This window comes from Colletes latitarsis, chromosome 7, assembly GCF_051014445.1.
Source record: "Colletes latitarsis isolate SP2378_abdomen chromosome 7, iyColLati1, whole genome shotgun sequence".
NCBI lineage: Eukaryota > Metazoa > Arthropoda > Insecta > Hymenoptera > Colletidae > Colletes > Colletes latitarsis.
Genome location: NC_135140.1, coordinates 1,146,726 through 1,173,270, shown reverse-complemented (window position 1 = coordinate 1,173,270; position 26,545 = coordinate 1,146,726).

The following is a 26,545-nucleotide window of genomic DNA, read 5'->3' as shown; positions in this document are numbered from 1 at the left end:
TCTGGGTTAGGTCTAGGTTATTCCCGCATCTGGCTCATGATTTTGCCTTCTTCGCATACATGTTGGCCAGATCCTGGGTTTTTTCGGGTTTGAATCACGTAGTAATGTGGTACCACACAGTAGCAGTCAATTAAACCTGGATTCGGTCAGTATTTTAGTCGGTAACACCGGTTAGGTCTGGGTTAGGTCTGGGTTATGCCCGCATCTGGCTCATGATTTTGCCTTCTTCTCATACATGTTGGCCAGATCCTGGGTTTTTTTGTGTTTGAATCACGTAGTATTGTGGTACCACACTGAAACAGCCAATTAAATCTGGTTTCGATCAATATTTTAGAGGATAACACCGGTTACGTCTGGGTTAGGTCTAGGTTATTCCCGCATCTGGCTCATGATTTTGCCTTCTTCGCATACCTGTTGTCCAGATCCTGGTTTTTTTCGGGTTTGAATCACGTAGTTATATGGTCACCACACAGTAACAGTCAATTAAACCTGGATTCGGTCAGTATTTTAGTCGGTAACACCGGTTGGGTCTGGGCTATGCCCGCATCTGCCTAATGATTTTGCCTTTCCGCATACTTGTAGGCCAGATCCTTGGTTTTCTCTGGTTTGAATCACGTAGTAATGTGGTACCACACTGAAACAGTCAATTAAACCTAGTTTCGATCAATATTTTAGAGGATAACACCAGTTAGGTCTGGGTTAGGTCTGGGTTATGCCCGCAAATGGCTCATTATTTTGCCTTCTTCCCATACTTGTTGGCCAGTTCCTGGGTTTTTTCGAGTTTGAATCACGTAGTAATGTAGTACCACACAGTAACAGTCAATTATACCTGGATTCGGTCAGTATTTTAGTCGGTAACACCGGTTAGGTCTGGGTTAGGTCTGGGTCATGCCCGCATCTGGCTCATGATTTTGCCTTCTTCGCATACTTGTTGTCCAGATCCTGGGTTTTTACGGGTTTGAATCACGTAGTTATATGGTCACCACACAGTAACAGTCAATTAAACCTATATTCGGTCCGTATTTTAGTCGGTAACACCGGTTAGGTCTGGGTTAGGTCTGGGTTATGCCCGCATCTGGCTCATGGTTTTGCCTTCTTCGCATACTTGTTGGCCAGATCCTGTGTTTTTTCGTGTTTGAATCACGTAGTATTGTGGTACCACACTGAAACAGCCAATTAAACCTGGTTTCGATCAATATTTTAGTCGGTAACACCGGTTAGGTCTGGGTTAGGTCTGAGTTATGCCCGCATCTGGCTCATGATTTTGCCTTCTGCGCATACTTGTTGGCCAGATCCATGGTTTTTTCGGGTTTGAATCACGTAGTAATGTGGTACCACACTGAAACAGCAAATTAAACCTGGATTCGGTCAGTATTTTAGTCGGTAACACCGGTTCGGTCTGGGTTAGGTCTGGGTTATGCCCGCATCTGGGTCATGATTTTGCCTTCTTCGCATACTTGTTGGCCAGATCCTGGGTTTTTTCGGGTTTGAATCTCGTAGTAATGTGGTACCACACAGTAACAGCCAATGAAACCTGGATTCGGTCAGTAATTTAGACGGTAACACCTGTTAGGTCTGAGTTTGTTCTGGGTTATGCCCGCATCAGGCTCATGATTTTGCCTTCTTCGCATACTTGTTGGCCAGATCCTGGGTTTTTACGGGTTTGAATCACGTAGTTATATGGTCACCACACAGTAACAGTCAATTAAACCTAGATCCGGTCAGTATTTTAGACGGTAACACCTGTTAGGTCTGGGTTAGGTCTGGGTTATGCCCGCATCTTGCTCATGATTTTGCCTTCTTCGCATACTTGTTGGCCAGATCCTGTGTTTTTTTCGTGTTTGAATCACGTAGTATTGTGGTACCACACTGAAACAGCCAATTAAACCTGGTTTCGATCAATATTTTGGAGGATAAAGCCGGTTAGGTCTGGGTTAGGTCTAGGTTATTCCCGCATCTGGCTCATGATTTTGCCTTCTTCGCATACATGTTGGCCAGATCCTGGGTTTTTTTGTGTTTGAATCACGTAGTAATGTGGTACCACACAGTTGCAGTCAATTAAACCTGGATTCGGTCAGTATTTTAGTCGGTAACACCGATTAGGTCTGGGTTTGGTCTGGGTTATGCCCGCATCTGGCTCATGATTTTGCCTTCTTCGCATACTTGTTGGCCAGATCCTAGGTTTTTACGGGTTTGAATCACGTAGTTATATGGTCACCACACAGTAACACTCAATTAAACCTGGATTCGGTCAGTATTTTAGTCGGTAACACCGGTTAGGTCTGGGTTATGCCCGCATCTGGCTCATGATTTTGCCGTCTTCGCATACTTGTTGGCCAGATCCTGTGTTTTTTCGTGTTTGAATCACGTAGTATTGTGGTACCACACTGAAGCAGTCAATTAAACCTGGATTCGGTCAGTATTTTAGTCGGTAACATCGCGTAGGTCTGGGTTAGGTCTGGGTTATGCCCGCATCAGGCTCATAATTTTGCCTTCTTCGCATACTTGTTTGCCAGATCCTGGGTTTTTTCGGGTTTGAATCACGTAGTAATGTGGTACCACACAGTAACAGCCAATGAAACCTGGATTCGGTCAGTATTTTAGTCGGTAACACCTGTTAGGTCTGGGTTAGGTCTGGGTTATGCCCGCATCTGGCTCATGATTTTGCCTTCTTCGCATACTTGTTGGCCAGATCCTGGGTTTTTTCGGGTTTGAATCACGTAGTAATCTGGTACCACACAGTAACAGTCAATTAAACCAGGATTCGGTCAGTATTTTAGTCGGTAACATCGATGAGGTCTGGGTTAGGTCTGAGTTATGCCCGCATCTGGCTCATGATTATGCCTTCTTCGCATACTTGTTGGCCAGATCATTGGTTTTTTCGTGTTTCAATCACGTAGTAATGTAGTACCACACTGAAACAGTCAATTAAACCTGGATTCGGTCAGTATTTTAGTCGGTAACACCGGTTAGGTCTGGGTTATGCCCGCATCTGCCTCATGATTTTGCCTTTTCCGCATACTTGTAGGCCAGATCCTTGGTTTTCTCTGGTTTGAATCACGTAGTAATGTGGTACCACACAGTAACAGTCAATGAAACCTGGCTTCGGTCAGTATTTTAGTCGGTAACACCGGTTGGGTCTGGGCTATGCCCGCATCTGCATAATGATTTTGCCTTTCCGCATACTTGTAGGCCAGATCCTTGGTTTTCTCTGGTTTGAATCACGTAGTAATGTGGTACCACACTGAAACAGTCAATTAAACCTAGTTTCGATCAATATTTTAGAGGATAACACCAGTTAGGTCTCGGTTAGGTCTGGGGTATGCCCGCATTTGGCTCATGATTTTGCCTTCTTCCCATACTTGTTGGCCAGTTCATGGGTTTTTTCGGGTTTGAATCACGTAGTAATGTAGTACCACACAGTAACAGTCAATTAAACCTGGATTCGGTCAGTATTTTAGTCGGTAACATCGGTGAGGTCTGTGTTTGGTCTGAGTTATGCCCGCATCTGGCTCATGATTATGGCTTCTTCGCATACTTGTTGGCCAGATCATTGGTTTTTTCGTGTTTCAATCACGTAGTAATGTAGTACCACACTGAAACAGTCAATTAAACCTGGATTCGGTCAGTATTTTAGAGGATAATACCGGTTAGGTCTGGGTTAGGTCTGTGTTATGCCCGCATCTGGCTCATTGTTTTGCCTTCTTCGCATACTTGTTGGCCAGATCCTGGGTTTTTTCGTGTTTGAATCACGTAGTAATGTGTTGCCACACAGTAACAATCAATTAAACATGGTTTCGATCCACATTTTAGAGGATAACACCGGTTAGGTCTGGGTTAGGTCTGGGTTATGCCCGCATCTGGCTCACGATTTTGCGTCCTTCGCATACTTGTTGGCCAGATCCTGGGCTTTTACGGGTTTGAATCACGTAGTATTGTGGTACCACACTGAAACAGCCAATTAAACCTGGTTTCGATCAATATTTTAGAGGATAAAACCGGTTAGGTCTGGGTTAGGTCTAGGTTATTCCCGCATCTGGCTCATGATTTTGCCTTCTTCGCATACATGTTGGCCAGATCCTGGGTTTTCTTGTGTTTGAATCACGTAGTATTGTGGTACCACACTGAAACAGCCAATTAAACCTGGTTTCGATCAATATTTTAGAGGATAAAACCGGTTAGGTCTGGGTTAGGTCTAGGTTATTCCCGCATCTGGCTCATGATTTTGCCTTCTTCGCATACATGTTGGCCAGATCCTGGGTTTTCTTGTGTTTGAATCACGTAGTATTGTGGTACCACACTGAAACAGCCAATTAAATCTGGTTTCGATCAATATTTTAGAGGATAACACCGGTTAGGTCTTGGTTAGGTCTAGGTTATTCCCGCATCTGGCTCATGATTTTGCCTTCTTCGCATACCTGTTGTCCAGATCCTGGTTTTTTTCGGGTTTGAATCACGTAGTAATGTGGTACCACACAGTAGCAGTCAATTAAACCTGGATTCGGTCAGTATTTTAGTCGGTAACACCGGTTAGGTCTGGGTTTGGTCTGGGTTATGCCCGCATCTGGCTCATGACTTTGCCTTCTTCGCATACTTGTTGGCCAGATCCTGGGTTTTTACGGGTTTTAATCACGTAGTTATATGGTCACCACACAGTAACAGTCAATTAAACCTGGATTCGGTCAGTATTTTAGTCGGTAACACCGGTTAGGTCTGGGTTATGCCCGCATCTGGCTCATGATTTTGCCGTCTTCGCATACTTGTTGGCCTGATCCTGTGTTTTTTCGTGTATGAATCACGTAGTATTGTGGTACCACACTGAAACAGTCAATTAAACCTGGATTCGGTCAGTATTTTAGTCGGTAACACCGCTTAGGTCTGGGTTAGGTCTGGGTTATGCCCGCATCTCGCTCATGACTTTGCCTTCTTCGCATACTTGTTGGCCAGATCCTGGGATTTTACGGGTTTTAATCACGTAGTTATATGGTCACCACACAGTAACAGTCAATTAAACCTGGATTCGGTCAGTATTTTAGTCGGTAACACCGGTTAGGTCTGGGTTATGCCCGCATCTGGCCCATGATTTTGCCGTCTTCGCATACTTGTTGGCCTGATCCTGTGTTTTTTCGTGTATGAATCACGTAGTATTGTGGTACCACACTGAAACAGCCAATTAAACCTGGTTTCGATCAATATTTTAGTCGGTAACACCGGTTAGGTCTGGGTTAGGTCTGAGTTATGCCCGCATCTGGCTCATGATTTTGCCTTCTGCGCATACTTGTTGGCCAGATCATTGGTTTTTTCGTGTTTGAATCACGTAGTATTGTGGTACCACACTGAAACAGCCAATTAAACCTGGTTTCGATCAATATTTTAGAGGATAAAACCTGTTACGTCTGGGTTAGGTCTAGGTTATTCCCGCATCTGGCTCATGATTTTGCCTTCTTTGCATACTTGTTGGCCAGATCCTGGGTTTTTTCGTGTTTGAATCACGTAGTATTGTGGTACCACACTGAAACAGCCAATTAAACCTGGTTTCGATCAATATTTTACAGGATAAAACCGGTTAGGTCTGGGTTAAGTCTAGGTTTTCCCCCCATCTGGCTCATGATTTTGCCTTCTTCGCATACTTGTTGTCCGGATCCTGGTTTTTTTCTGGTTTGAATCACGTAGTAATGTGGTACCACGCAGTAACAGTCAATTAAACCTGGATTCGGTCAGTATTTTAGTCGGTAACATCGGTTAGGTCTGGGTTAGGTCTGGGTTATGCCCGCATCTGGCTCATGATTTTGCCTCCTTCTCATTCATGTTGGCCAGATCCTGGGTTTTTTTGTGTTTGAATCACGTAGTATTGTGGTACCACACTGAAACAGCCAATTAAATCTGGTTTCGATCAATATTTTAGAGGATAACACCAGTTAGGTCTCGGTTAGGTCTGGGGTATGCCCGCATTTGGCTCATGATTTTGCCTTCTTCCCATACTTGTTGGCCAGTTCATGGGTTTTTTCGGGTTTGAATCACGTAGTAATGTAGTACCACACAGTAACAGTCAATTAAACCTGGATTCGGTCAGTATTTTAGTCGGTAACATCGGTTAGGTCTCGGTTAGGTCTAGGTTATTCCCGCATCTGGCTCATGATTTTGCCTTCTTTGCATACTTGTTGGCCAGATCCTGGGTTTTTTCGTGTTTGAATCACGTACTATTGTGGTACCACACTGAAACAGCCAATTAAACCTGGTTTCGATCAATATTTTACAGGATAAAACCGGTTAGGTCTGGGTTAGGTCTAGGTTATTCCCGCATCTGGCTCATGATTTTGCCTTCTTCGCATACCTGATGTCCAGATCCTGGTTTTTTTCGGGTTTGAATCACGTAGTTATATGGTCACCACACAGTAACAGTCAATTAAACCTGGATTCGGTCAGTATTTTAGTCGGTAACACCGGTTGGGTCTGGGCTATGCCCGCATCTGCATAATGATTTTGCCTTTCCGCATACTTGTAGGCCAGATCCTTGGTTTTCTCTGGTTTGAATCACGTAGTAATGTGGTACCACACTGAAACAGTCAATTAAACCTAGTTTCGATCAATATTTTAGAGGATAACACCAGTTAGGTCTCGGTTAGGTCTGGGGTATGCCCGCATTTGGCTCATGATTTTGCCTTCTTCCCATACTTGTTGGCCAGTTCATGGGTTTTTTCGGGTTTGAATCACGTAGTAATGTAGTACCACACAGTAACAGTCAATTAAACCTGGATTCGGTCAGTATTTTAGTCGGTAACACCGGTTAGGTCTGGGTTTGGTCTGGGTTATGCCCGCATCAGGCTCATGATTTTGCCTTGTTCGCATACTTGTTGGCCAGATCCTGGGTTTTTCGTGTTTGAATCACGTAGTATTGTGGTACCACACTGAAACAGCCATCTAAACCTGGTTTCGATCAATATTTTAGAGGATAACACCAGTTAGGTCTGGGTTAGGTCTGGGTCATGCCCGCATCTGGCTCATGATTTTGCCTTCTTCGCATACTTGTTGTCCAGATCCTGGGTTTTTTCGGGTTTGAATCACGTAGTAATGTGATACCACACAGTAGCCGTCAATTAAACCTGGATTCGGTCAGTAATTTAGACGGTAACACCTGTTAGGTCTGAGTTTGTTCTGGGTTATTCCCGCATCTGGCTCATGATTTTGCCTTCTTCGCATACTTGTAGGCCAGATCCTGTGTTTTTTCGTGTTTGAATCACGTAGTATTGTGGTACCACACTGAAACAGCCAATTATACCTGGTTTCGATGAATATTTTAGTCGTTAACACCGGTTAGGTCTGGGTTAGGTCTGGGTCATGCCCGCATCTGGCTCATGATTTTGCCTTCTTCGCATACTTGTTGTCCAGATCCTGGGTTTTTACGGGTTTGAATCACGTAGTTATATGGTCACCACACAGTAACAGTCAATTAAACCTAGATTCGGTCCGTATTTTAGTCGGTAACACCGGTTAGGTCTGGGTTAGGTCTGGGTTATGCCCGCATCTGGCTCATGGTTTTGCCTTCTTCGCATACTTGTTGGCCAGATCCTGTGTTTTTTCGTGTTTGAATCACGTAGTAATCTGGTACCACACAGTAACAGTCAATTAAACCAGGATTCGGTCAGTATTTTAGTCGGTAACATCGATGAGGTCAGGGTTAGGTCTGAGTTATGCCCGCATCTGGCTCATGATTATGCCTTCTTCGCATACTTGTTGGCCAGATCATTGGTTTTTTCGTGTTTCAATCACGTAGTAATGTAGTACCACACTGAAACAGTCAATTAAACCTGGATTCGGTCAGTATTTTAGTCGGTAACACCGGTTAGGTCTGTGTTAGGTCTGGGTTATGCCCGCATCTGGCTCATGGTTTTGCCTTTTCCGCATACTTGTAGGCCAGATCCTTGGTTTTCTCTGGTTTGAATCACGTAGTAATGTGGTACCACACAGTAACAGTCAATGAAACCTGGATTCGGTCAGTATTTTAGTCGGTAACACCTGTTAGGTCTGGGTTAGGTCTGGGTTATGCCCGCATCTGGCTCATGATTTTGCGTTCTTCGCATACTTGTTGGTCAGATCCTGGGTTTTTTCGGGTTTGAATCACGTAGTAATGTGGTACCACACAGTAACAGACAATTAAACCAGGATTCGGTCAGTATTTTAGTCGGTAACATCGGTGAGGTCTGGGTTAGGTCTGAGTTATGCCCGCATCTGGCTCATGATTATGGCTTCTTCGCATACTTGTTGGCCAGATCATTGGTTTTTTCGTGTTTCAATCACGTAGTAATGTAGTACCACACTGAAACAGTCAATTAAACCTGGATTCGGTCAGTATTTTAGAGGATAATACCGGTTAGGTCTGGGTTAGGTCTGTGTTATGCCCGCATCTGGCTCATTGTTTTGCCTTCTTCGCATACTTGTTGGCCAGATCCTGGGTTTTTTCGTGTTTGAATCACGTAGTAATGTGTTGCCACACAGTAACAATCAATTAAACATGGTTTCGATCCACATTTTAGAGGATAACACCGGTTAGGTCTGGGTTAGGTCTGGGTTATGCCCGCATCTGGCTCACGATTTTGCCTCCTTCGCATACTTGTTGGCCAGATCCTGGGCTTTTACGGGTTTGAATCACGTAGTAATATGGTACCACACAGTAACAGTCGATTAAACCTGGTTTCGATCAATATTTTAGAGGATAACACCGGTTAGGTCTTGGTTAGGTCTAGGTTATTCCCGCATCTGGCTCATGATTTTGCCTTCTTCGCATATCTGTTGTCCAGATCCTGGTTTTTTTCGGGTTTGAATCACGTAGTAATGTGGTACCACACAGTAGCAGTCAATTAAACCTGGATTCGGTCAGTATTTTAGTCGGTAACACCGGTTAGGTCTGGGTTTGGTCTGGGCTATGCCCGCATCTGCCTAATGATTTTGCCTTTCCGCATACTTGTAGGCCAGATCCTTGGTTTTCTCTGGTTTGAATCACGTAGTAATGTGGTACCACACTGAAACAGTCAATTAAACCTAGTTTCGATGAATATTTTAGAGGATAACACCAGTTAGGTCTGGGTTAGGTCTGGGTTATTCCCGCATCTGGCTCATGATTTTGCCTTCTTCGCATACCTGTTGTCCAGATCCTGGTTTTTGTCGGGTTTGAATCACGTAGTAATGTGGTACCACACAGTAGCAGTCAATTAAACCTGGATTCGGTCAGTATTTTAGTCGGTAACACCGATTAGGTCTGGGTTTGGTCTGGGTTATGCCCGCATCTGGCTCATGACTTTGCCTTCTTCGCATACTTGTTGGCCAGATCCTAGGTTTTTACGGGTTTGAATCACGTAGTTATATGGTCACCACACAGTAACAGTCAATTAAACCTGGATTCGGTCGGTATTTTAGTCGGTAACATCGCTTAGGTCTGGGTTAGGTCTGGGTTATGCCCGCATCAGGCTCATAATTTTGCCTTCTTCGCATACTTGTTTGCCAGATCCTGGGTTTTTTCGGGTTTGAATCACGTAGTAATGTGGTACCACACAGTAACAGCCAATGAAACCTGGATTCGGCCAGTATTTTAGTCGGTAACACCTGTTAGGTCTGGGTTAGGTCTGGGTTATGCCCGCATCTGGCTCATGATTTTGCCTTCTTCGCATACTTGTTGGCCAGATCATTGGTTTTTTCGTGTTTGAATCACATAGTATTGTGGTACCACACTGAAACAGCCAATTAAACCTGGTTTCGATCAATATTTTAGAGGATAAAACCGGTTAGGTCTGGGTTAGGTCTAGGTTATTCCCGCATCTGGCTCATGATTTTGCCTTCTTCGCATACATGTTGGCCAGATCCTGGGTTTTTTTGTGTTGGAATCACGTAGTATTGTGGTACCACACTGAAACAGCCAATTAAATCTGGTTTCGATCAATATTTTAGAGGATAACACCGGTTAGGTCTTGGTTAGGTCTAGGTTATTCCCGCATCTGGCTCATGATTTTGCCTTCTTCGCATACCTGTTGTCCAGATCCTGGTTTTTTTCGGGTTTGAATCACGTAGTAATGTGGTACCACACAGTAGCAGTCAATTAAACCTGGATTCGGTCAGTATTTTAGTCGGTAACACCGGTTAGGTCTGGGTTTGGTCTGGGTTATGCCCGCATCTGGCTCATGACTTTGCCTTCTTCGCATACTTGTTGGCCAGATCCTGGGTTTTTACGGGTTTTAATCACGTAGTTATATGGTCACCACACAGTAACAGTCAATTAAACCTGGATTCGGTCAGTATTTTAGTCGGTAACACCGGTTAGGTCTGGGTTATGCCCGCATCTGGCTCATGATTTTGCCGTCTTCGCATACTTGTTGGCCTGATCCTGTGTTTTTTCGTGTATGAATCACGTAGTATTGTGGTACCACACTGAAACAGTCAATTAAACCTGGATTCGGTCAGTATTTTAGTCGGTAACACCGCTTAGGTCTGGGTTAGGACTGGGTTATGCCCGCATCTCGCTCATGACTTTGCCTTCTTCGCATACTTGTTGGCCAGATCCTGGGTTTTTACGGGTTTTAATCACGTAGTTATATGGTCACCACACAGTAGCAGTCAATTAAACCTGGATTCGGTCAGTATTTTAGTCGGTAACACCGGTTAGGTCTGGGTTATGCCCGCATCTGGCCCATGATTTTGCCGTCTTCGCATACTTGTTGGCCTGATCCTGTGTTTTTTCGTGTATGGATCACGTAGTATTGTGGTACCACACTGAAACAGCCAATTAAACCTGGTTTCGATCAATATTTTAGTCGGTAACACCGGTTAGGTCTGGGTTAGGTCTGAGTTATGCCCGCATCTGGCTCATGGTTTTGCCTTCTTCGCATACTTGTTGGCCAGATCCTGTGTTTTTTCGTGTTTGAATCACGTAGTAATCTGGTACCACACAGTAACAGTCAATTAAACCAGGATTCGGTCAGTATTTTAGTCGGTAACATCGATGAGGTCTGGGTTAGGTCTGAGTTATGCCCGCATCTGGCTCATGATTATGCCTTCTTCGCATACTTGTTGGCCAGATCATTGGTTTTTTCGTGTTTCAATCACGTAGTAATGTAGTACCACACTGAAACAGTCAATTAAACCTGGATTCGGCCAGTATTTTAGTCGGTAACACCTGTTAGGTCTGGGTTAGGTCTGGGTTATGCCCGCATCTGGCTCATGATTTTGCCTTCTTCGCATACTTGTTGGCCAGATCATTGGTTTTTTCGTGTTTGAATCACGTAGTATTGTGGTACCACACTGAAACAGCCAATTAAACCTGGTTTCGATCAATATTTTAGAGGATAAAACCGGTTAGGTCTGGGTTAGGTCTAGGTTATTCCCGCATCTCGCTCATGATTTTGCCTTCTTCGCATACATGTTGGCCAGATCCTGGGTTTTTTTGTGTTGGAATCACGTAGTATTGTGGTACCACACTGAAACAGCCAATTAAATCTGGTTTCGATCAATATTTTAGAGGATAACACCGGTTAGGTCTTGGTTAGGTCTAGGTTATTCCCGCATCTGGCTCATGATTTTGCCTTCTTCGCATACCTGTTGTGCAGATCCTGGTTTTTTTCGGGTTTGAATCACGTAGTAATGTGGTACCACACAGTAGCAGTCAATTAAACCTGGATTCGGTCAGTATTTTAGTCGGTAACACCGGTTAGGTCTGGGTTTGGTCTGGGTTATGCCCGCATCTGGCTCATGACTTTGCCTTCTTCGCATACTTGTTGGCCAGATCCTGGGTTTTTACGGGTTTTAATCACGTAGTTATATGGTCACCACACAGTAACAGTCAATTAAACCTGGATTCGGTCAGTATTTTAGTCGGTAACACCGGTTAGGTCTGGGTTATGCCCGCATCTGGCTCATGATTTTGCCGTCTTCGCATACTTGTTGGCCTGATCCTGTGTTTTTTCGTGTATGAATCACGTAGTATTGTGGTACCACACTGAAACAGTCAATTAAACCTGGATTCGGTCAGTATTTTAGTCGGTAACACCGCTTAGGTCTGGGTTAGGTCTGGGTTATGCCCGCATCTCGCTCATGACTTTGCCTTCTTCGCATACTTGTTGGCCAGATCCTGGGTTTTTACGGGTTTTAATCACGTAGTTATATGGTCACCACACAGTAACAGTCAATTAAACCTGGATTCGGTCAGTATTTTAGTCGGTAACACCGGTTAGGTCTGGGTTATGCCCGCATCTGGCCCATGATTTTGCCGTCTTCGCATACTTGTTGGCCTGATCCTGTGTTTTTTCGTGTATGGATCACGTAGTATTGTGGTACCACACTGAAACAGCCAATTAAACCTGGTTTCGATCAATATTTTAGTCGGTAACACCGGTTAGGTCTGGGTTAGGTCTGAGTTATGCCCGCATCTGGCTCATGATTTTGCCTTCTGCGCATACTTGTTGGCCAGATCATTGGTTTTTTCGTGTTTGAATCACGTAGTATTGTGGTACCACACTGAAACAGCCAATTAAACCTGGTTTCGATCAATATTTTAGAGGATAAAACCGGTTACGTCTGGGTTAGGTCTAGGTTATTCCCGCATCTGGCTCATGATTTTGCCTTCTTCGCATACTTGTTGGCCAGATCCTGGGTTTTTTCGTGTTTGAATCACGTAGTATTGTGGTACCACACTGAAACAGCCAATTAAACCTGGTTTCGATCAATATTTTACAGGATAAAACCGGTTAGGTCTGGGTTAAGTCTAGGTTATTCCCCCATCTGGCTCATGATTTTGCCTTCTTCGCATACTTGTTGTCCGGATCCTGGTTTTTTTCTGGTTTGAATCACGTAGTAATGTGGTACCGCGCAGTAACAGTCAATTAAACCTGGATTCGGTCAGTATTTTAGTCGGTAACATCGGTTAGGTCTGGGTTAGGTCTGGGTTATGCCCGCATCTGGCTCATGATTTTGCCTTCTTCTCATTCATGTTGGCCAGATCCTGGGTTTTTTTGTCTTTGAATCACGTAGTATTGTGGTACCACACTGAAACAGCCAATTAAATCTGGTTTCGATCAATATTTTAGAGGATAACACCGGTTACGTCTGGGTTAGGTCTAGGTTATTCCCGCATCTGGCTCATGATTTTGCCTTCTTCGCATACCTGATGTCCAGATCCTGGTTTTTTTCGGGTTTGAATCACGTAGTTATATGGTCACCACACAGTAACAGTCAATTAAACCTGGATTCGGTCAGTATTTTAGTCGGTAACACCGGTTGGGTCTGGGCTATGCCCGCATCTGCCTAATGATTTTGCCTTTCCGCATACTTGTAGGCCAGATCCTTGGTTTTCTCTGGTTTGAATCACGTAGTAATGTGGTACCACACTGAAACAGTCAATTAAACCTAGTTTCGATCAATATTTTAGAGGATAACACCAGTGAGGTCTGGGTTAGGTCTGGGTTATGCCCGCATTTGGCTCATGATTTTGCCTTCTTCCCATACTTGTTGGCCAGTTCCTGGGTTTTTTCGGGTTTGAATCACGTAGTAATGTAGTACCACACAGTAACAGTCAATTAAACCTGGATTCGGTCAGTATTTTAGTCGGTAACACCGGTTAGGTCTGGGTTTGGTCTGGGTTATGCCCGCATCAGGCTCATGATTTTGCCTTGTTCGCATACTTGTTGGCCAGATCCTGGGTTTTTCGTGTTTGAATCACGTAGTATTGTGGTACCACACTGAAACAGCCATCTAAACCTGGTTTCGATCAATATTTTAGAGGATAACACCAGTTAGGTCTGGGTTAGGTCTGGGTCATGACCGCATCTGGCTCATGATTTTGCCTTCTTCGCATACTTGTTGTCCAGATCCTGGGTTTTTTCGGGTTTGAATCACGTAGTAATGTGATACCACACAGTAGCCGTCAATTAAACCTGGATTCGGTCAGTAATTTAGACGGTAACACCTGTTAGGTCTGAGTTTGTTCTGGGTTATTCCCGCATCTGGCTCATGATTTTGCCTTCTTCGCATACTTGTAGGCCAGATCCTGTGTTTTTTCGTGTTTGAATCACGTAGTATTGTGGTACCACACTGAAACAGCCAATTAAACCTGGTTTCGATGAATATTTTAGTCGTTAACACCGGTTAGGTCTGGGTTAGGTCTGGGTCATGCCCGCATCTGGCTCATGATTTTGCCTTCTTCGCATACTTGTTGTCCAGATCCTGGGTTTTTACGGGTTTGAATCACGTAGTTATATGGTCACCACACAGTAACAGTCAATTAAACCTAGATTCGGTCCGTATTTTAGTCGGTAACACCGGTTAGGTCTGGGTTAGGTCTGGGTTATGCCCGCATCTGGCTCATGATTTTGCCTTCTTCTCATTCATGTTGGCCAGATCCTGGGTTTTTTTGTCTTTGAATCACGTAGTATTGTGGTACCACACTGAAACAGCCAATTAAATCTGGTTTCGATCAATATTTTAGAGGATAACACCGGTTACGTCTGGGTTAGGTCTAGGTTATTCCCGCATCTGGCTCATGATTTTGCCTTCTTCGCATACCTGATGTCCAGATCCTGGTTTTTTTCGGGTTTGAATCACGTAGTTATATGGTCACCACACAGTAACAGTCAATTAAACCTGGATTCGGTCAGTATTTTAGTCGGTAACACCGGTTGGGTCTGGGCTATGCCCGCATCTGCCTAATGATTTTGCCTTTCCGCATACTTGTAGGCCAGATCCTTGGTTTTCTCTGGTTTGAATCACGTAGTAATGTGGTACCACACTGAAACAGTCAATTAAACCTAGTTTCGATCAATATTTTAGAGGATAACACCAGTGAGGTCTGGGTTAGGTCTGGGTTATGCCCGCATTTGGCTCATGATTTTGCCTTCTTCCCATACTTGTTGGCCAGTTCCTGGGTTTTTTCGGGTTTGAATCACGTAGTAATGTAGTACCACACAGTAACAGTCAATTAAACCTGGATTCGGTCAGTATTTTAGTCGGTAACACCGGTTAGGTCTGGGTTTGGTCTGGGTTATGCCCGCATCAGGCTCATGATTTTGCCTTGTTCGCATACTTGTTGGCCAGATCCTGGGTTTTTCGTGTTTGAATCACGTAGTATTGTGGTACCACACTGAAACAGCCATCTAAACCTGGTTTCGATCAATATTTTAGAGGATAACACCAGTTAGGTCTGGGTTAGGTCTGGGTCATGACCGCATCTGGCTCATGATTTTGCCTTCTTCGCATACTTGTTGTCCAGATCCTGGGTTTTTTCGGGTTTGAATCACGTAGTAATGTGATACCACACAGTAGCCGTCAATTAAACCTGGATTCGGTCAGTAATTTAGACGGTAACACCTGTTAGGTCTGAGTTTGTTCTGGGTTATTCCCGCATCTGGCTCATGATTTTGCCTTCTTCGCATACTTGTAGGCCAGATCCTGTGTTTTTTCGTGTTTGAATCACGTAGTATTGTGGTACCACACTGAAACAGCCAATTAAACCTGGTTTCGATGAATATTTTAGTCGTTAACACCGGTTAGGTCTGGGTTAGGTCTGGGTCATGCCCGCATCTGGCTCATGATTTTGCCTTCTTCGCATACTTGTTGTCCAGATCCTGGGTTTTTACGGGTTTGAATCACGTAGTTATATGGTCACCACACAGTAACAGTCAATTAAACCTAGATTCGGTCCGTATTTTAGTCGGTAACACCGGTTAGGTCTGGGTTAGGTCTGGGTTATGCCCGCATCTGGCTCATGATTTTGCCTTCTTCTCATTCATGTTGGCCAGATCCTGGGTTTTTTTGTCTTTGAATCACGTAGTATTGTGGTACCACACTGAAACAGCCAATTAAATCTGGTTTCGATCAATATTTTAGAGGATAACACCGGTTACGTCTGGGTTAGGTCTAGGTTATTCCCGCATCTGGCTCATGATTTTGCCTTCTTCGCATACCTGATGTCCAGATCCTGGTTTTTTTCGGGTTTGAATCACGTAGTTATATGGTCACCACACAGTAACAGTCAATTAAACCTGGATTCGGTCAGTATTTTAGTCGGTAACACCGGTTGGGTCTGGGCTATGCCCGCATCTGCCTAATGATTTTGCCTTTCCGCATACTTGTAGGCCAGATCCTTGGTTTTCTCTGGTTTGAATCACGTAGTAATGTGGTACCACACTGAAACAGTCAATTAAACCTAGTTTCGATCAATATTTTAGAGGATAACACCAGTTAGGTCTGGGTTAGGTCTGGGTTATGCCCGCATTTGGCTCATGATTTTGCCTTCTTCCCATACTTGTTGGCCAGTTCCTGGGTTTTTTCGGGTTTGAATCACGTAGTAATGTAGTACCACACAGTAACAGTCAATTAAACCTGGATTCGGTCAGTATTTTAGTCGGTAACACCGGTTAGGTCTGGGTTTGGTCTGGGTTATGCCCGCATCAGGCTCATGATTTTGCCTTGTTCGCATACTTGTTGGCCAGATCCTGGGTTTTTCGTGTTTGAATCACGTAGTATTGTGGTACCACACTGAAACAGCCATCTAAACCTGGTTTCGATCAATATTTTAGAGGATAACACCAGTTAGGTCTGGGTTAGGTCTGGGTCATGCCCGCATCTGGCTCATGATTTTGCCTTCTTCGCATACTTGTTGTCCAGATCCTGGGTTTTTTCGGGTTTGAATCACGTAGTAATGTGATACCACACAGTAGCCGTCAATTAAACCTGGATTCGGTCAGTAATTTAGACGGTAACACCTGTTAGGTCTGAGTTTGTTCTGGGTTATTCCCGCATCTGGCTCATGATTTTGCCTTCTTCGCATACTTGTAGGCCAGATCCTGTGTTTTTTCGTGTTTGAATCACGTAGTATTGTGGTACCACACTGAAACAGCCAATTAAACCTGGTTTCGATGAATATTTTAGTCGTTAACGCCGGTTAGGTCTGGGTTAGGTCTGGGTCATGCCCGCATCTGGCTCATGATTTTGCCTTCTTCGCATACTTGTTGTCCAGATCCTGGGTTTTTACGGGTTTGAATCACGTAGTTATATGGTCACCACACAGTAACAGTCAATTAAACCTAGATTCGGTCCGTATTTTAGTCGGTAACACCGGTTAGGTCTGGGTTAGGTCTGGGTTATGCCCGCATCTGGCTCATGGTTTTGCCTTCTTCGCATACTTGTTGGCCAGATCCTGTGTTTTTTCGTGTTTGAATCACGTAGTAATCTGGTACCACACAGTAACAGTCAATTAAACCAGGATTCGGTCAGTATTTTAGTCGGTAACATCGATGAGGTCTGGGTTAGGTCTGAGTTATGCCCGCATCTGGCTCATGATTATGCCTTCTTCGCATACTTGTTGGCCAGATCATTGGTTTTTTCGTGTTTCAATCACGTAGTAATGTAGTACCACACTGAAACAGTCAATTAAACCTGGATTCGGTCAGTATTTTAGTCGGTAACACCGGTTAGGTCTGGGTTATGCCCGCATCTGCCTCATGATTTTGCCTTTTCCGCATACTTGTAGGCCAGATCCTTGGTTTTCTCTGGTTTGAATCACGTAGTAATGTGGTACCACACAGTAACTGTCAATGAAACCTGGATTCGGTCAGTATTTTAGTCGGTAACACCTGTTAGGTCTGGGTTAGGTCTGGGTTATGCCCGCATCTGGCTCATGATTTTGCGTTCTTCGCATACTTGTTGGTCAGATCCTGGGTTTTTTCGGGTTTGAATCACGTAGTAATGTGGTACCACACAGTAACAGACAATTAAACCAGGATTCGGTCAGTATTTTAGTCGGTAACATCGGTGAGGTCTGGGTTAGGTCTGAGTTATGCCCGCATCTGGCTCATGATTATGGCTTCTTCGCATACTTGTTGGCCAGATCATTGGTTTTTTCGTGTTTCAATCACGTAGTAATGTAGTACCACACTGAAACAGTCAATTAAACCTGGATTCGGTCAGTATTTTAGAGGATAATACCGGTTAGGTCTGGGTTAGGTCTGTGTTATGCCCGCATCTGGCTCATTGTTTTGCCTTCTTCGCATACTTGTTGGCCAGATCCTGGGTTTTGTCGTGTTTGAATCACGTAGTAATGTGTTGCCACACAGTAACAATCAATTAAACATGGTTTCGATCCACATTTTAGAGGATAACACCGGTTAGGTCTGGGTTAGGTCTGGGTTATGCCCGCATCTGGCTCACGATTTTGCCTCCTTCGCATACTTGTTGGCCAGATCCTGGGTTTTTTCGTGTTTGAATCACGTAGTATTGTGGTACCACACTGAAACAGCCAATTAAACCTGGTTTCGATCAATATTTTAGTCGGTAACACCGGTTAGGTCTGGGTTCGGTCTGAGTTATGCCCGCATCTGGCTCATGATTTTGCCTTCCTCGCATACTTGTTGGCCAGATCATTGGTTTTTTCGTGTTTGAATCACGTAGTATTGTGGTACCACACTGAAACAGCCAATTAAACCTGGGTTCGATCAATATTTTAGAGGATAAAACCGGTTAGGTCTGGGTTAGGTCTATGTTATTCCCGCATCTGGCTCATGATTTTGCCTTCTTCGCATACATGTTGGCCAGATCCTGGGTTTTTTTGTGTTTGAATCACGTAGTATTGTGGTACCACACTGAAACAGCCAATTAAATCTGGTTTCGATCAATATTTTAGAGGATAACACCGGTTAGGTCTTGGTTAGGTCTAGGTTATTCCCGCATCTGGCTCATGATTTTGCCTTCTTCGCATACCTGTTGTCCAGATCCTGGTTTTTTTCGGGTTTGAATCACGTAGTAATGTGGTACCACACAGTAGCAGTCAATTAAACCTGGATTCGGTCAGTATTTTAGTCGGTAACACCGGTTAGGTCTGGGTTTGGTCTGCGCTATGCCCGCATCTGCCTAATGATTTTGCCTTCTTCGCATACTTGTTGGCCAGATCCTAGGTTTTTACGGGTTTGAATCACGTAGTTATATGGTCACCACACAGTAACAGTCAATTAAACCTGGATTCGGTCAGTATTTTAGTCGGTAACACCGGTTAGGTCTGGGTTATGCCCGCATCTGGCTCATGATTTTGCCTTCTTCGCATACTTGTTGGCCAGATCCTGGGTTTTTTCGGGTTTGAATCACGTAGTAATCTGGTACCACACAGTAACAGTCAATTAAACCAGGATTCGATCAGTATTTTAGTCGGTAACATCGATGAGGTCTGGGTTAGGTCTGAGTTATGCCCGCATCTGGCTCATGATTATGCCTTCTTCGCATGCTTGTTGGCCAGATCATTGGTTTTTTCGTGTTTCAATCACGTAGTAATGTAGTACCACACTGAAACAGTCAATTAAACCTGGATTCGGTCAGTATTATAGTCGGTAACACCGGTTAAGTCTGGGTTATGCCCGCATCTGCCTCATGATTTTGCCTTTTCCGCATACTTGTAGGCCAGATCCTTGGTTTTCTCTGGTTTGAATCACGTAGTAATGTGGTACCACACTGAAACAGTCAATTAAACCTAGTTTCGATGAATATTTTAGAGGATAACACCAGTTAGGTCTGGGTTAGGTCTGGGTTATTCCCGCATTTGGCTCATGATTTTGCCTTCTTCCCATACTTGTTGGCCAGTTCCTGGGTTTTTTCGGGTTTGAATCACGTAGTAATGTAGTACCACACAGTAACAGTCAATTAAACCTGGATTCGGTCAGTATTTTAGTCGGTAACACCGGTTAGGTCTGGGTTTGGTCTGGGTTATGCCCGCATCAGGCTCATGATTTTGCCTTCTTCGCATACTTGTTGGCCAGATCATTGGTTTTTTCGTGTTTGAATCACGTAGTATTGTGGTACCACACAGTAACAGTCAATTAAACCTGGATTCGGTCAGTATTTTAGTCGGCAACACCGGTTGGGTCTGGGTTAGGTCTGAGTTATGCCCGCATCTGGCTCATGATTTTGCCTTCTTCGCATACTTGTTGGCCAGATCATTGGTTTTTTCGTGTTTCAATCACGTAGTAATGTAGTACCACACTGAAACAGTCAACTAAACCTGGATTCGGTCAGTATTTTAGTCGGTAACACCGGTTAGGTCTGGGTTAGGTCTGGGTTATGCCCGCATCTGGCTCATGATTTTGCGTTCTTCGCATACTTGTTGGTCAGATCCTGGGTTTTTTCGGGTTTGAATCACGTAGTAATGTGGTACCACACAGTAACAGACAATTAAACCAGGATTCGGTCAGTATTTTAGTCGGTAACATCGGTGAGGTCTGGGTTAGGTCTGAGTTATGCCCGCATCTGGCTCATGATTATGGCTTCTTCGCATACTTGTTGGCCAGATCATTGGTTTTTTCGTGTTTCAATCACGTAGTAATGTAGTACCACACTGAAACAGTCAATTAAACCTGGATTCGGTCAGTATTTTAGAGGATAATACCGGTTAGGTCTGGGTTAGGTCTGTGTTATGCCCGCATCTGGCTCATTGTTTTGCCTTCTTCGCATACTTGTTGGCCAGATCCTGGGTTTTGTCGTGTTTGAATCACGTAGTAATGTGTTGCCACACAGTAACAATCAATTAAACATGGTTTCGATCCACATTTTAGAGGATAACACCGGTTAGGTCTGGGTTAGGTCTGGGTTATGCCCGCATCTGGCTCACGATTTTGCCTCCTTCGCATACTTGTTGGCCAGATCCTGGGTTTTTTCGTGTTTGAATCACGTAGTATTGTGGTACCACACTGAAACAGCCAATTAAACCTGGTTTCGATCAATATTTTAGTCGGTAACACCGGTTAGGTCTGGGTTCGGTCTGAGTTATGCCCGCATCTGGCTCATGATTTTGCCTTCCTCGCATACTTGTTGGCCAGATCATTGGTTTTTTCGTGTTTGAATCACGTAGTATTGTGGTACCACACTGAAACAGCCAATTAAACCTGGGTTCGATCAATATTTTAGAGGATAAAACCGGTTAGGTCTGGGTTAGGTCTAGGTTATTCCCGCATCTGGCTCATGATTTTGCCTTCTTCGCATACATGTTGGCCAGATCCTGGGTTTTTTTGTGTTTGAATCACGTAGTATTGTGGTACCACACTGAAACAGCCAATTAAATCTGGTTTCGATCAATATTTTAGAGGATAACACCGGTTAGGTCTTGGTTAGGTCTAGGTTATTCCCGCATCTGGCTCATGATTTTGCCTTCTTCGCATACCTGTTGTCCAGATCCTGGTTTTTTTCGGGTTTGAATCACGTAGTAATGTGGTACCACACAGTAGCAGTCAATTAAACCTGGATTCGGTCAGTATTTTAGTCGGTAACACCGGTTAGGTCTGGGTTTGGTCTGCGCTATGCCCGCATCTGCCTAATGATTTTGCCTTCTTCGCATACTTGTTGGCCAGATCCTAGGTTTTTACGGGTTTGAATCACGTAGTTATATGGTCACCACACAGTAACAGTCAATTAAACCTGGATTCGGTCAGTATTTTAGTCGGTAACACCGGTTAGGTCTGGGTTATGCCCGCATCTGGCTCATGATTTTGCCTTCTTCGCATACTTGTTGGCCAGATCCTGGGTTTTTTCGGGTTTGAATCACGTAGTAATCTGGTACCACACAGTAACAGTCAATTAAACCAGGATTCGATCAGTATTTTAGTCGGTAACATCGATGAGGTCTGGGTTAGGTCTGAGTTATGCCCGCATCTGGCTCATGATTATGCCTTCTTCGCATGCTTGTTGGCCAGATCATTGGTTTTTTCGTGTTTCAATCACGTAGTAATGTAGTACCACACTGAAACAGTCAATTAAACCTGGATTCGGTCAGTATTATAGTCGGTAACACCGGTTAAGTCTGGGTTATGCCCGCATCTGCCTCATGATTTTGCCTTTTCCGCATACTTGTAGGCCAGATCCTTGGTTTTCTCTGGTTTGAATCACGTAGTAATGTGGTACCACACTGAAACAGTCAATTAAACCTAGTTTCGATGAATATTTTAGAGGATAACACCAGTTAGGTCTGGGTTAGGTCTGGGTTATTCCCGCATTTGGCTCATGATTTTGCCTTCTTCCCATACTTGTTGGCCAGTTCCTGGGTTTTTTCGGGTTTGAATCACGTAGTAATGTAGTACCACACAGTAACAGTCAATTAAACCTGGATTCGGTCAGTATTTTAGTCGGTAACACCGGTTAGGTCTGGGTTTGGTCTGGGTTATGCCCGCATCAGGCTCATGATTTTGCCTTCTTCGCATACTTGTTGGCCAGATCATTGGTTTTTTCGTGTTTGAATCACGTAGTATTGTGGTACCACACAGTAACAGTCAATTAAACCTGGATTCGGTCAGTATTTTAGTCGGCAACACCGGTTGGGTCTGGGTTAGGTCTGAGTTATGCCCGCATCTGGCTCATGATTTTGCCTTCTTCGCATACTTGTTGGCCAGATCATTGGTTTTTTCGTGTTTCAATCACGTAGTAATGTAGTACCACACTGAAACAGTCAACTAAACCTGGATTCGGTCAGTATTTTAGTCGGTAACACCGGTTAGGTCTGGGTTAGGTCTGGGTTATGCCCGCATCTGGCTCATGATTTTGCCTTCTTCTCATACATGTTGGCCAGATCCTGGGTTTCTTTGTGTTTGAATCACGTAGTACTGTGGTACCACACTGAAACAGCCAATTAAATCTGGTTTCGATCAATATTTTAGAGGATAACACCGGTTACGTCTGGGTTAGGTCTAGGTTATTCCCGCATCTGGCTCATGATTTTGCCTTCTTCGCATACCTGTTGTCCAGATCCTGGTTTTTTTCGGGTTTGAATCACGTAGTTATATGGTCACCACACAGTAACAGTCAATTAAACCTGGATTCGGTCAGTATTTTAGTCGGCAACACCGGTTGGGTCTGGGCTATGCCCGCATCTGCCGAATGATTTTGCCTATCCGCATACTTGTAGGCCAGATCCTTGGTTTTCTCTGGTTTGAATCACGTAGTAATGTGGTACCACACTGAAACAGTCAATTAAACCTAGTTTCGATGAATATTTTAGAGGATAACACCAGTTAGGTCTGGGTTAGGTCTGGGTTATTCCCGCATTTGGCTCATGATTTTGCCTTCTTCCCATACTTGTTGGCCAGATCCTGTGTTTTTTCGTGTTTGAATCACGTAGTATTGTGGTACCACACTGAAACAGCCAATTAAACCTGGTTTCGATGAATATTTTAGTCGGTAACACCGGTTAGGTCTGGGTTAGGTCTGGGTCATGCCCGCATCTGGCTCATGATTTTGCCTTCTTCGCATACTTGTTGTCCAGATCCTGGGTTTTTACGGGTTTGAATCACGTAGTTATATGGTCACCACACAGTAACAGTCAATTAAACCTAGATTCGGTCCGTATTTTAGTCGGTAACACCGGTTAGGTCTGGGTTAGGTCTGGGTTATGCCCGCATCTGGCTCATGGTTTTGCCTTCTTCGCATACTTGTTGGCCAGATCCTGTGTTTTTTCGTGTTTGAATCACGTAGTATTGTGGTACCACACTGAAACAGCCAATTAAACCTGGTTTCGATCAATATTTTAGTCGGTAACACCGGTTAGGTCTGGGTTAGGTCTGAGTTATGCCCGCATCTGGCTCATGATTTTGCCTTCTGCGCATACTTGTTGGCCAGATCCATGGTTTTTCGGGTTTGAATCACGTAGTAATGTGGTACCACACTGAAACAGCAAATTAAACCTGGATTCGGTCAGTATTTTAGTCGGTAACACCGGTTCGGTCTGGGTTAGGTCTGGGTTATGCCCGCATCTGGGTCATGATTTTGCCTTCTTCGCATACTTGTTGGCCAGATCCTGGGTTTTTTTGGGTTTGAATCTCGTAGTAATGTGGTACCACACAGTAGCCGTCAATTAAACCTGGATTCGGTCAGTAATTTAGACGGTAACACCTGTTAGGTCTGAGTTTGTTCTGGGTTATGCCCGCATCAGGCTCATGATTTTGCCTTCTTCGCATACTTGTTGGCCAGATCCTGGGTTTTTACGGGTTTGAATCACGTAGTTATATGGTCACCACACAGTAACAGTCAATTAAACCTAGATCCGGTCAGTATTTTAGACGGTAACACCTGTTAGGTCTGGGTTAGGTCTGGGTTATGCCCGCATTTTGCTCATGATTTTGCCTTCTTCGCATACTTGTTGGCCAGATCCTGTGTTTTTTCGTGTTTGAATCACGTAGTATTGTGGTACCACACTGAAACAGCCAATTAAACCTGGTTTCGATCAATATTTTGGAGGATAACACCGGTTAGGTCTTGGTTAGGTCTAGGTTATTCCCGCATCTGGCTCATGATTTTGCCTTCTTCGCATACCTGTTGTCCAGATCCTGGTTTTTTTCGGGTTTGAATCACGTAGTAATGTGGTACCACACAGTAGCAGTCAATTAAACCTGGATTCGGTCAGTATTTTAGTCGGTAACACCGGTTAGGTCTGGGTTTGGTCTGGGCTATGCCCGCATCCGCCTAATGATTTTGCCTATCCGCATACTTGTAGGCCAGATCCTTGGTTTTCTCTGGTTTGAATCACGTAGTAATGTGGTACCACACTGAAACAGTCAATTAAACCTAGTTTCGATGAATATTTTAGAGGATAACACCAGTTAGGTCTGGGTTAGGTCTGGGTTATTCCCGCATTTGGCTCATGATTTTGCCTTCTTCCCATACTTGTTGGCCAGTTCCTGGGTTTTTTCGGGTTTGAATCACGTAGTAATGTAGTACCACACAGTAACAGTCAATTAAACCTGGATTCGGTCAGTATTTTAGTCGGTAACACCGGTTAGGTCTGGGTTATGCCCGCATCTGGCTCATGATTTTGCCGTCTTCGCATACTTGTTGGCCAGATCCTGTGTTTTTTCGTGTTTGAATCACGTAGTATTGTGGTACCACACTGAAGCAGTCAATTAAACCTGGATTCGTTCAGTATTTTAGTCGGTAACATCGCTTAGGTCTGGGTTAGGTCTGGGTTATGCCCGCATCAGGCTCATAATTTTGCCTTCTTCGCATACTTGTTTGCCAGATCCTGGGTTTTTTCGGGTTTGAATCACGTAGTAATGTAGTACCACACTGAAACAGTCAACTAAACCTGGATTCGGTCAGTATTTTAGTCGGTAACACCGGTTAGGTCTGGGTTAGGTCTGGGTTATGCCCGCATCTGGCTCATGATTTTGCCTTCTTCTCATACATGTTGGCCAGATCCTGGGTTTCTTTGTGTTTGAATCACGTAGTACTGTGGTACCACACTGAAACAGCCAATTAAATCTGGTTTCGATCAATATTTTAGAGGATAACACCGGTTACGTCTGGGTTAGGTCTAGGTTATTCCCGCATCTGGCTCATGATTTTGCCTTCTTCGCATACCTGTTGTCCAGATCCTGGTTTTTTTCGGGTTTGAATCACGTAGTTATATGGTCACCACACAGTAACAGTCAATTAAACCTGGATTCGGTCAGTATTTTAGTCGGCAACACCGGTTGGGTCTGGGCTATGCCCGCATCTGCCGAATGATTTTGCCTATCCGCATACTTGTAGGCCAGATCCTTGGTTTTCTCTGGTTTGAATCACGTAGTAATGTGGTACCACACTGAAACAGTCAATTAAACCTAGTTTCGATGAATATTTTAGAGGATAACACCAGTTAGGTCTGGGTTAGGTCTGGGTTATTCCCGCATTTGGCTCATGATTTTGCCTTCTTCCCATACTTGTTGGCCAGTTCCTGGGTTTTTTCGGGTTTGAATCACGTAGTAATGTAGTACCACACAGTAACAGTCAATTAAACCTGGATTCGGTCAGTATTTTAGTCGGTAACACCCGTCAGGTCTGGGTTTGGTCTGGGTTATGCCCGCATCAGGCTCATGATTTTGCCTTCTTCGCATACCTGTTGTCCAGATCCTGGTTTTTTTCGGGTTTGAATCACGTAGTTATATGGTCACCACACAGTAACAGTCAATTAAACCTGGATTCGGTCAGTATTTTAGTCGGCAACACCGGTTGGGTCTGGGCTATGCCCGCATCTGCCGAATGATTTTGCCTATCCGCATACTTGTAGGCCAGATCCTTGGTTTTCTCTGGTTTGAATCACGTAGTAATGTGGTACCACACTGAAACAGTCAATTAAACCTAGTTTCGATGAATATTTTAGAGGATAACACCAGTTAGGTCTGGGTTAGGTCTGGGTTATTCCCGCATTTGGCTCATGATTTTGCCTTCTTCCCATACTTGTTGGCCAGTTCCTGGGTTTTTTCGGGTTTGAATCACGTAGTAATGTAGTACCACACAGTAACAGTCAATTAAACCTGGATTCGGTCAGTATTTTAGTCGGTAACACCCGTCAGGTCTGGGTTTGGTCTGGGTTATGCCCGCATCAGGCTCATGATTTTGCCTTGTTCGCATACTTGTTGGCCAGATCCTGGGTTTTTCGTGTTTGAATCACGTAGTATTGTGGTACCACACAGTAGCCGTCAATTAAACCTGGATTCGGTCAGTAATTTAGACGGTAACACCTGTTAGGTCTGAGTTTGTTCTGGGTTATTCCCGCATCTGGCTC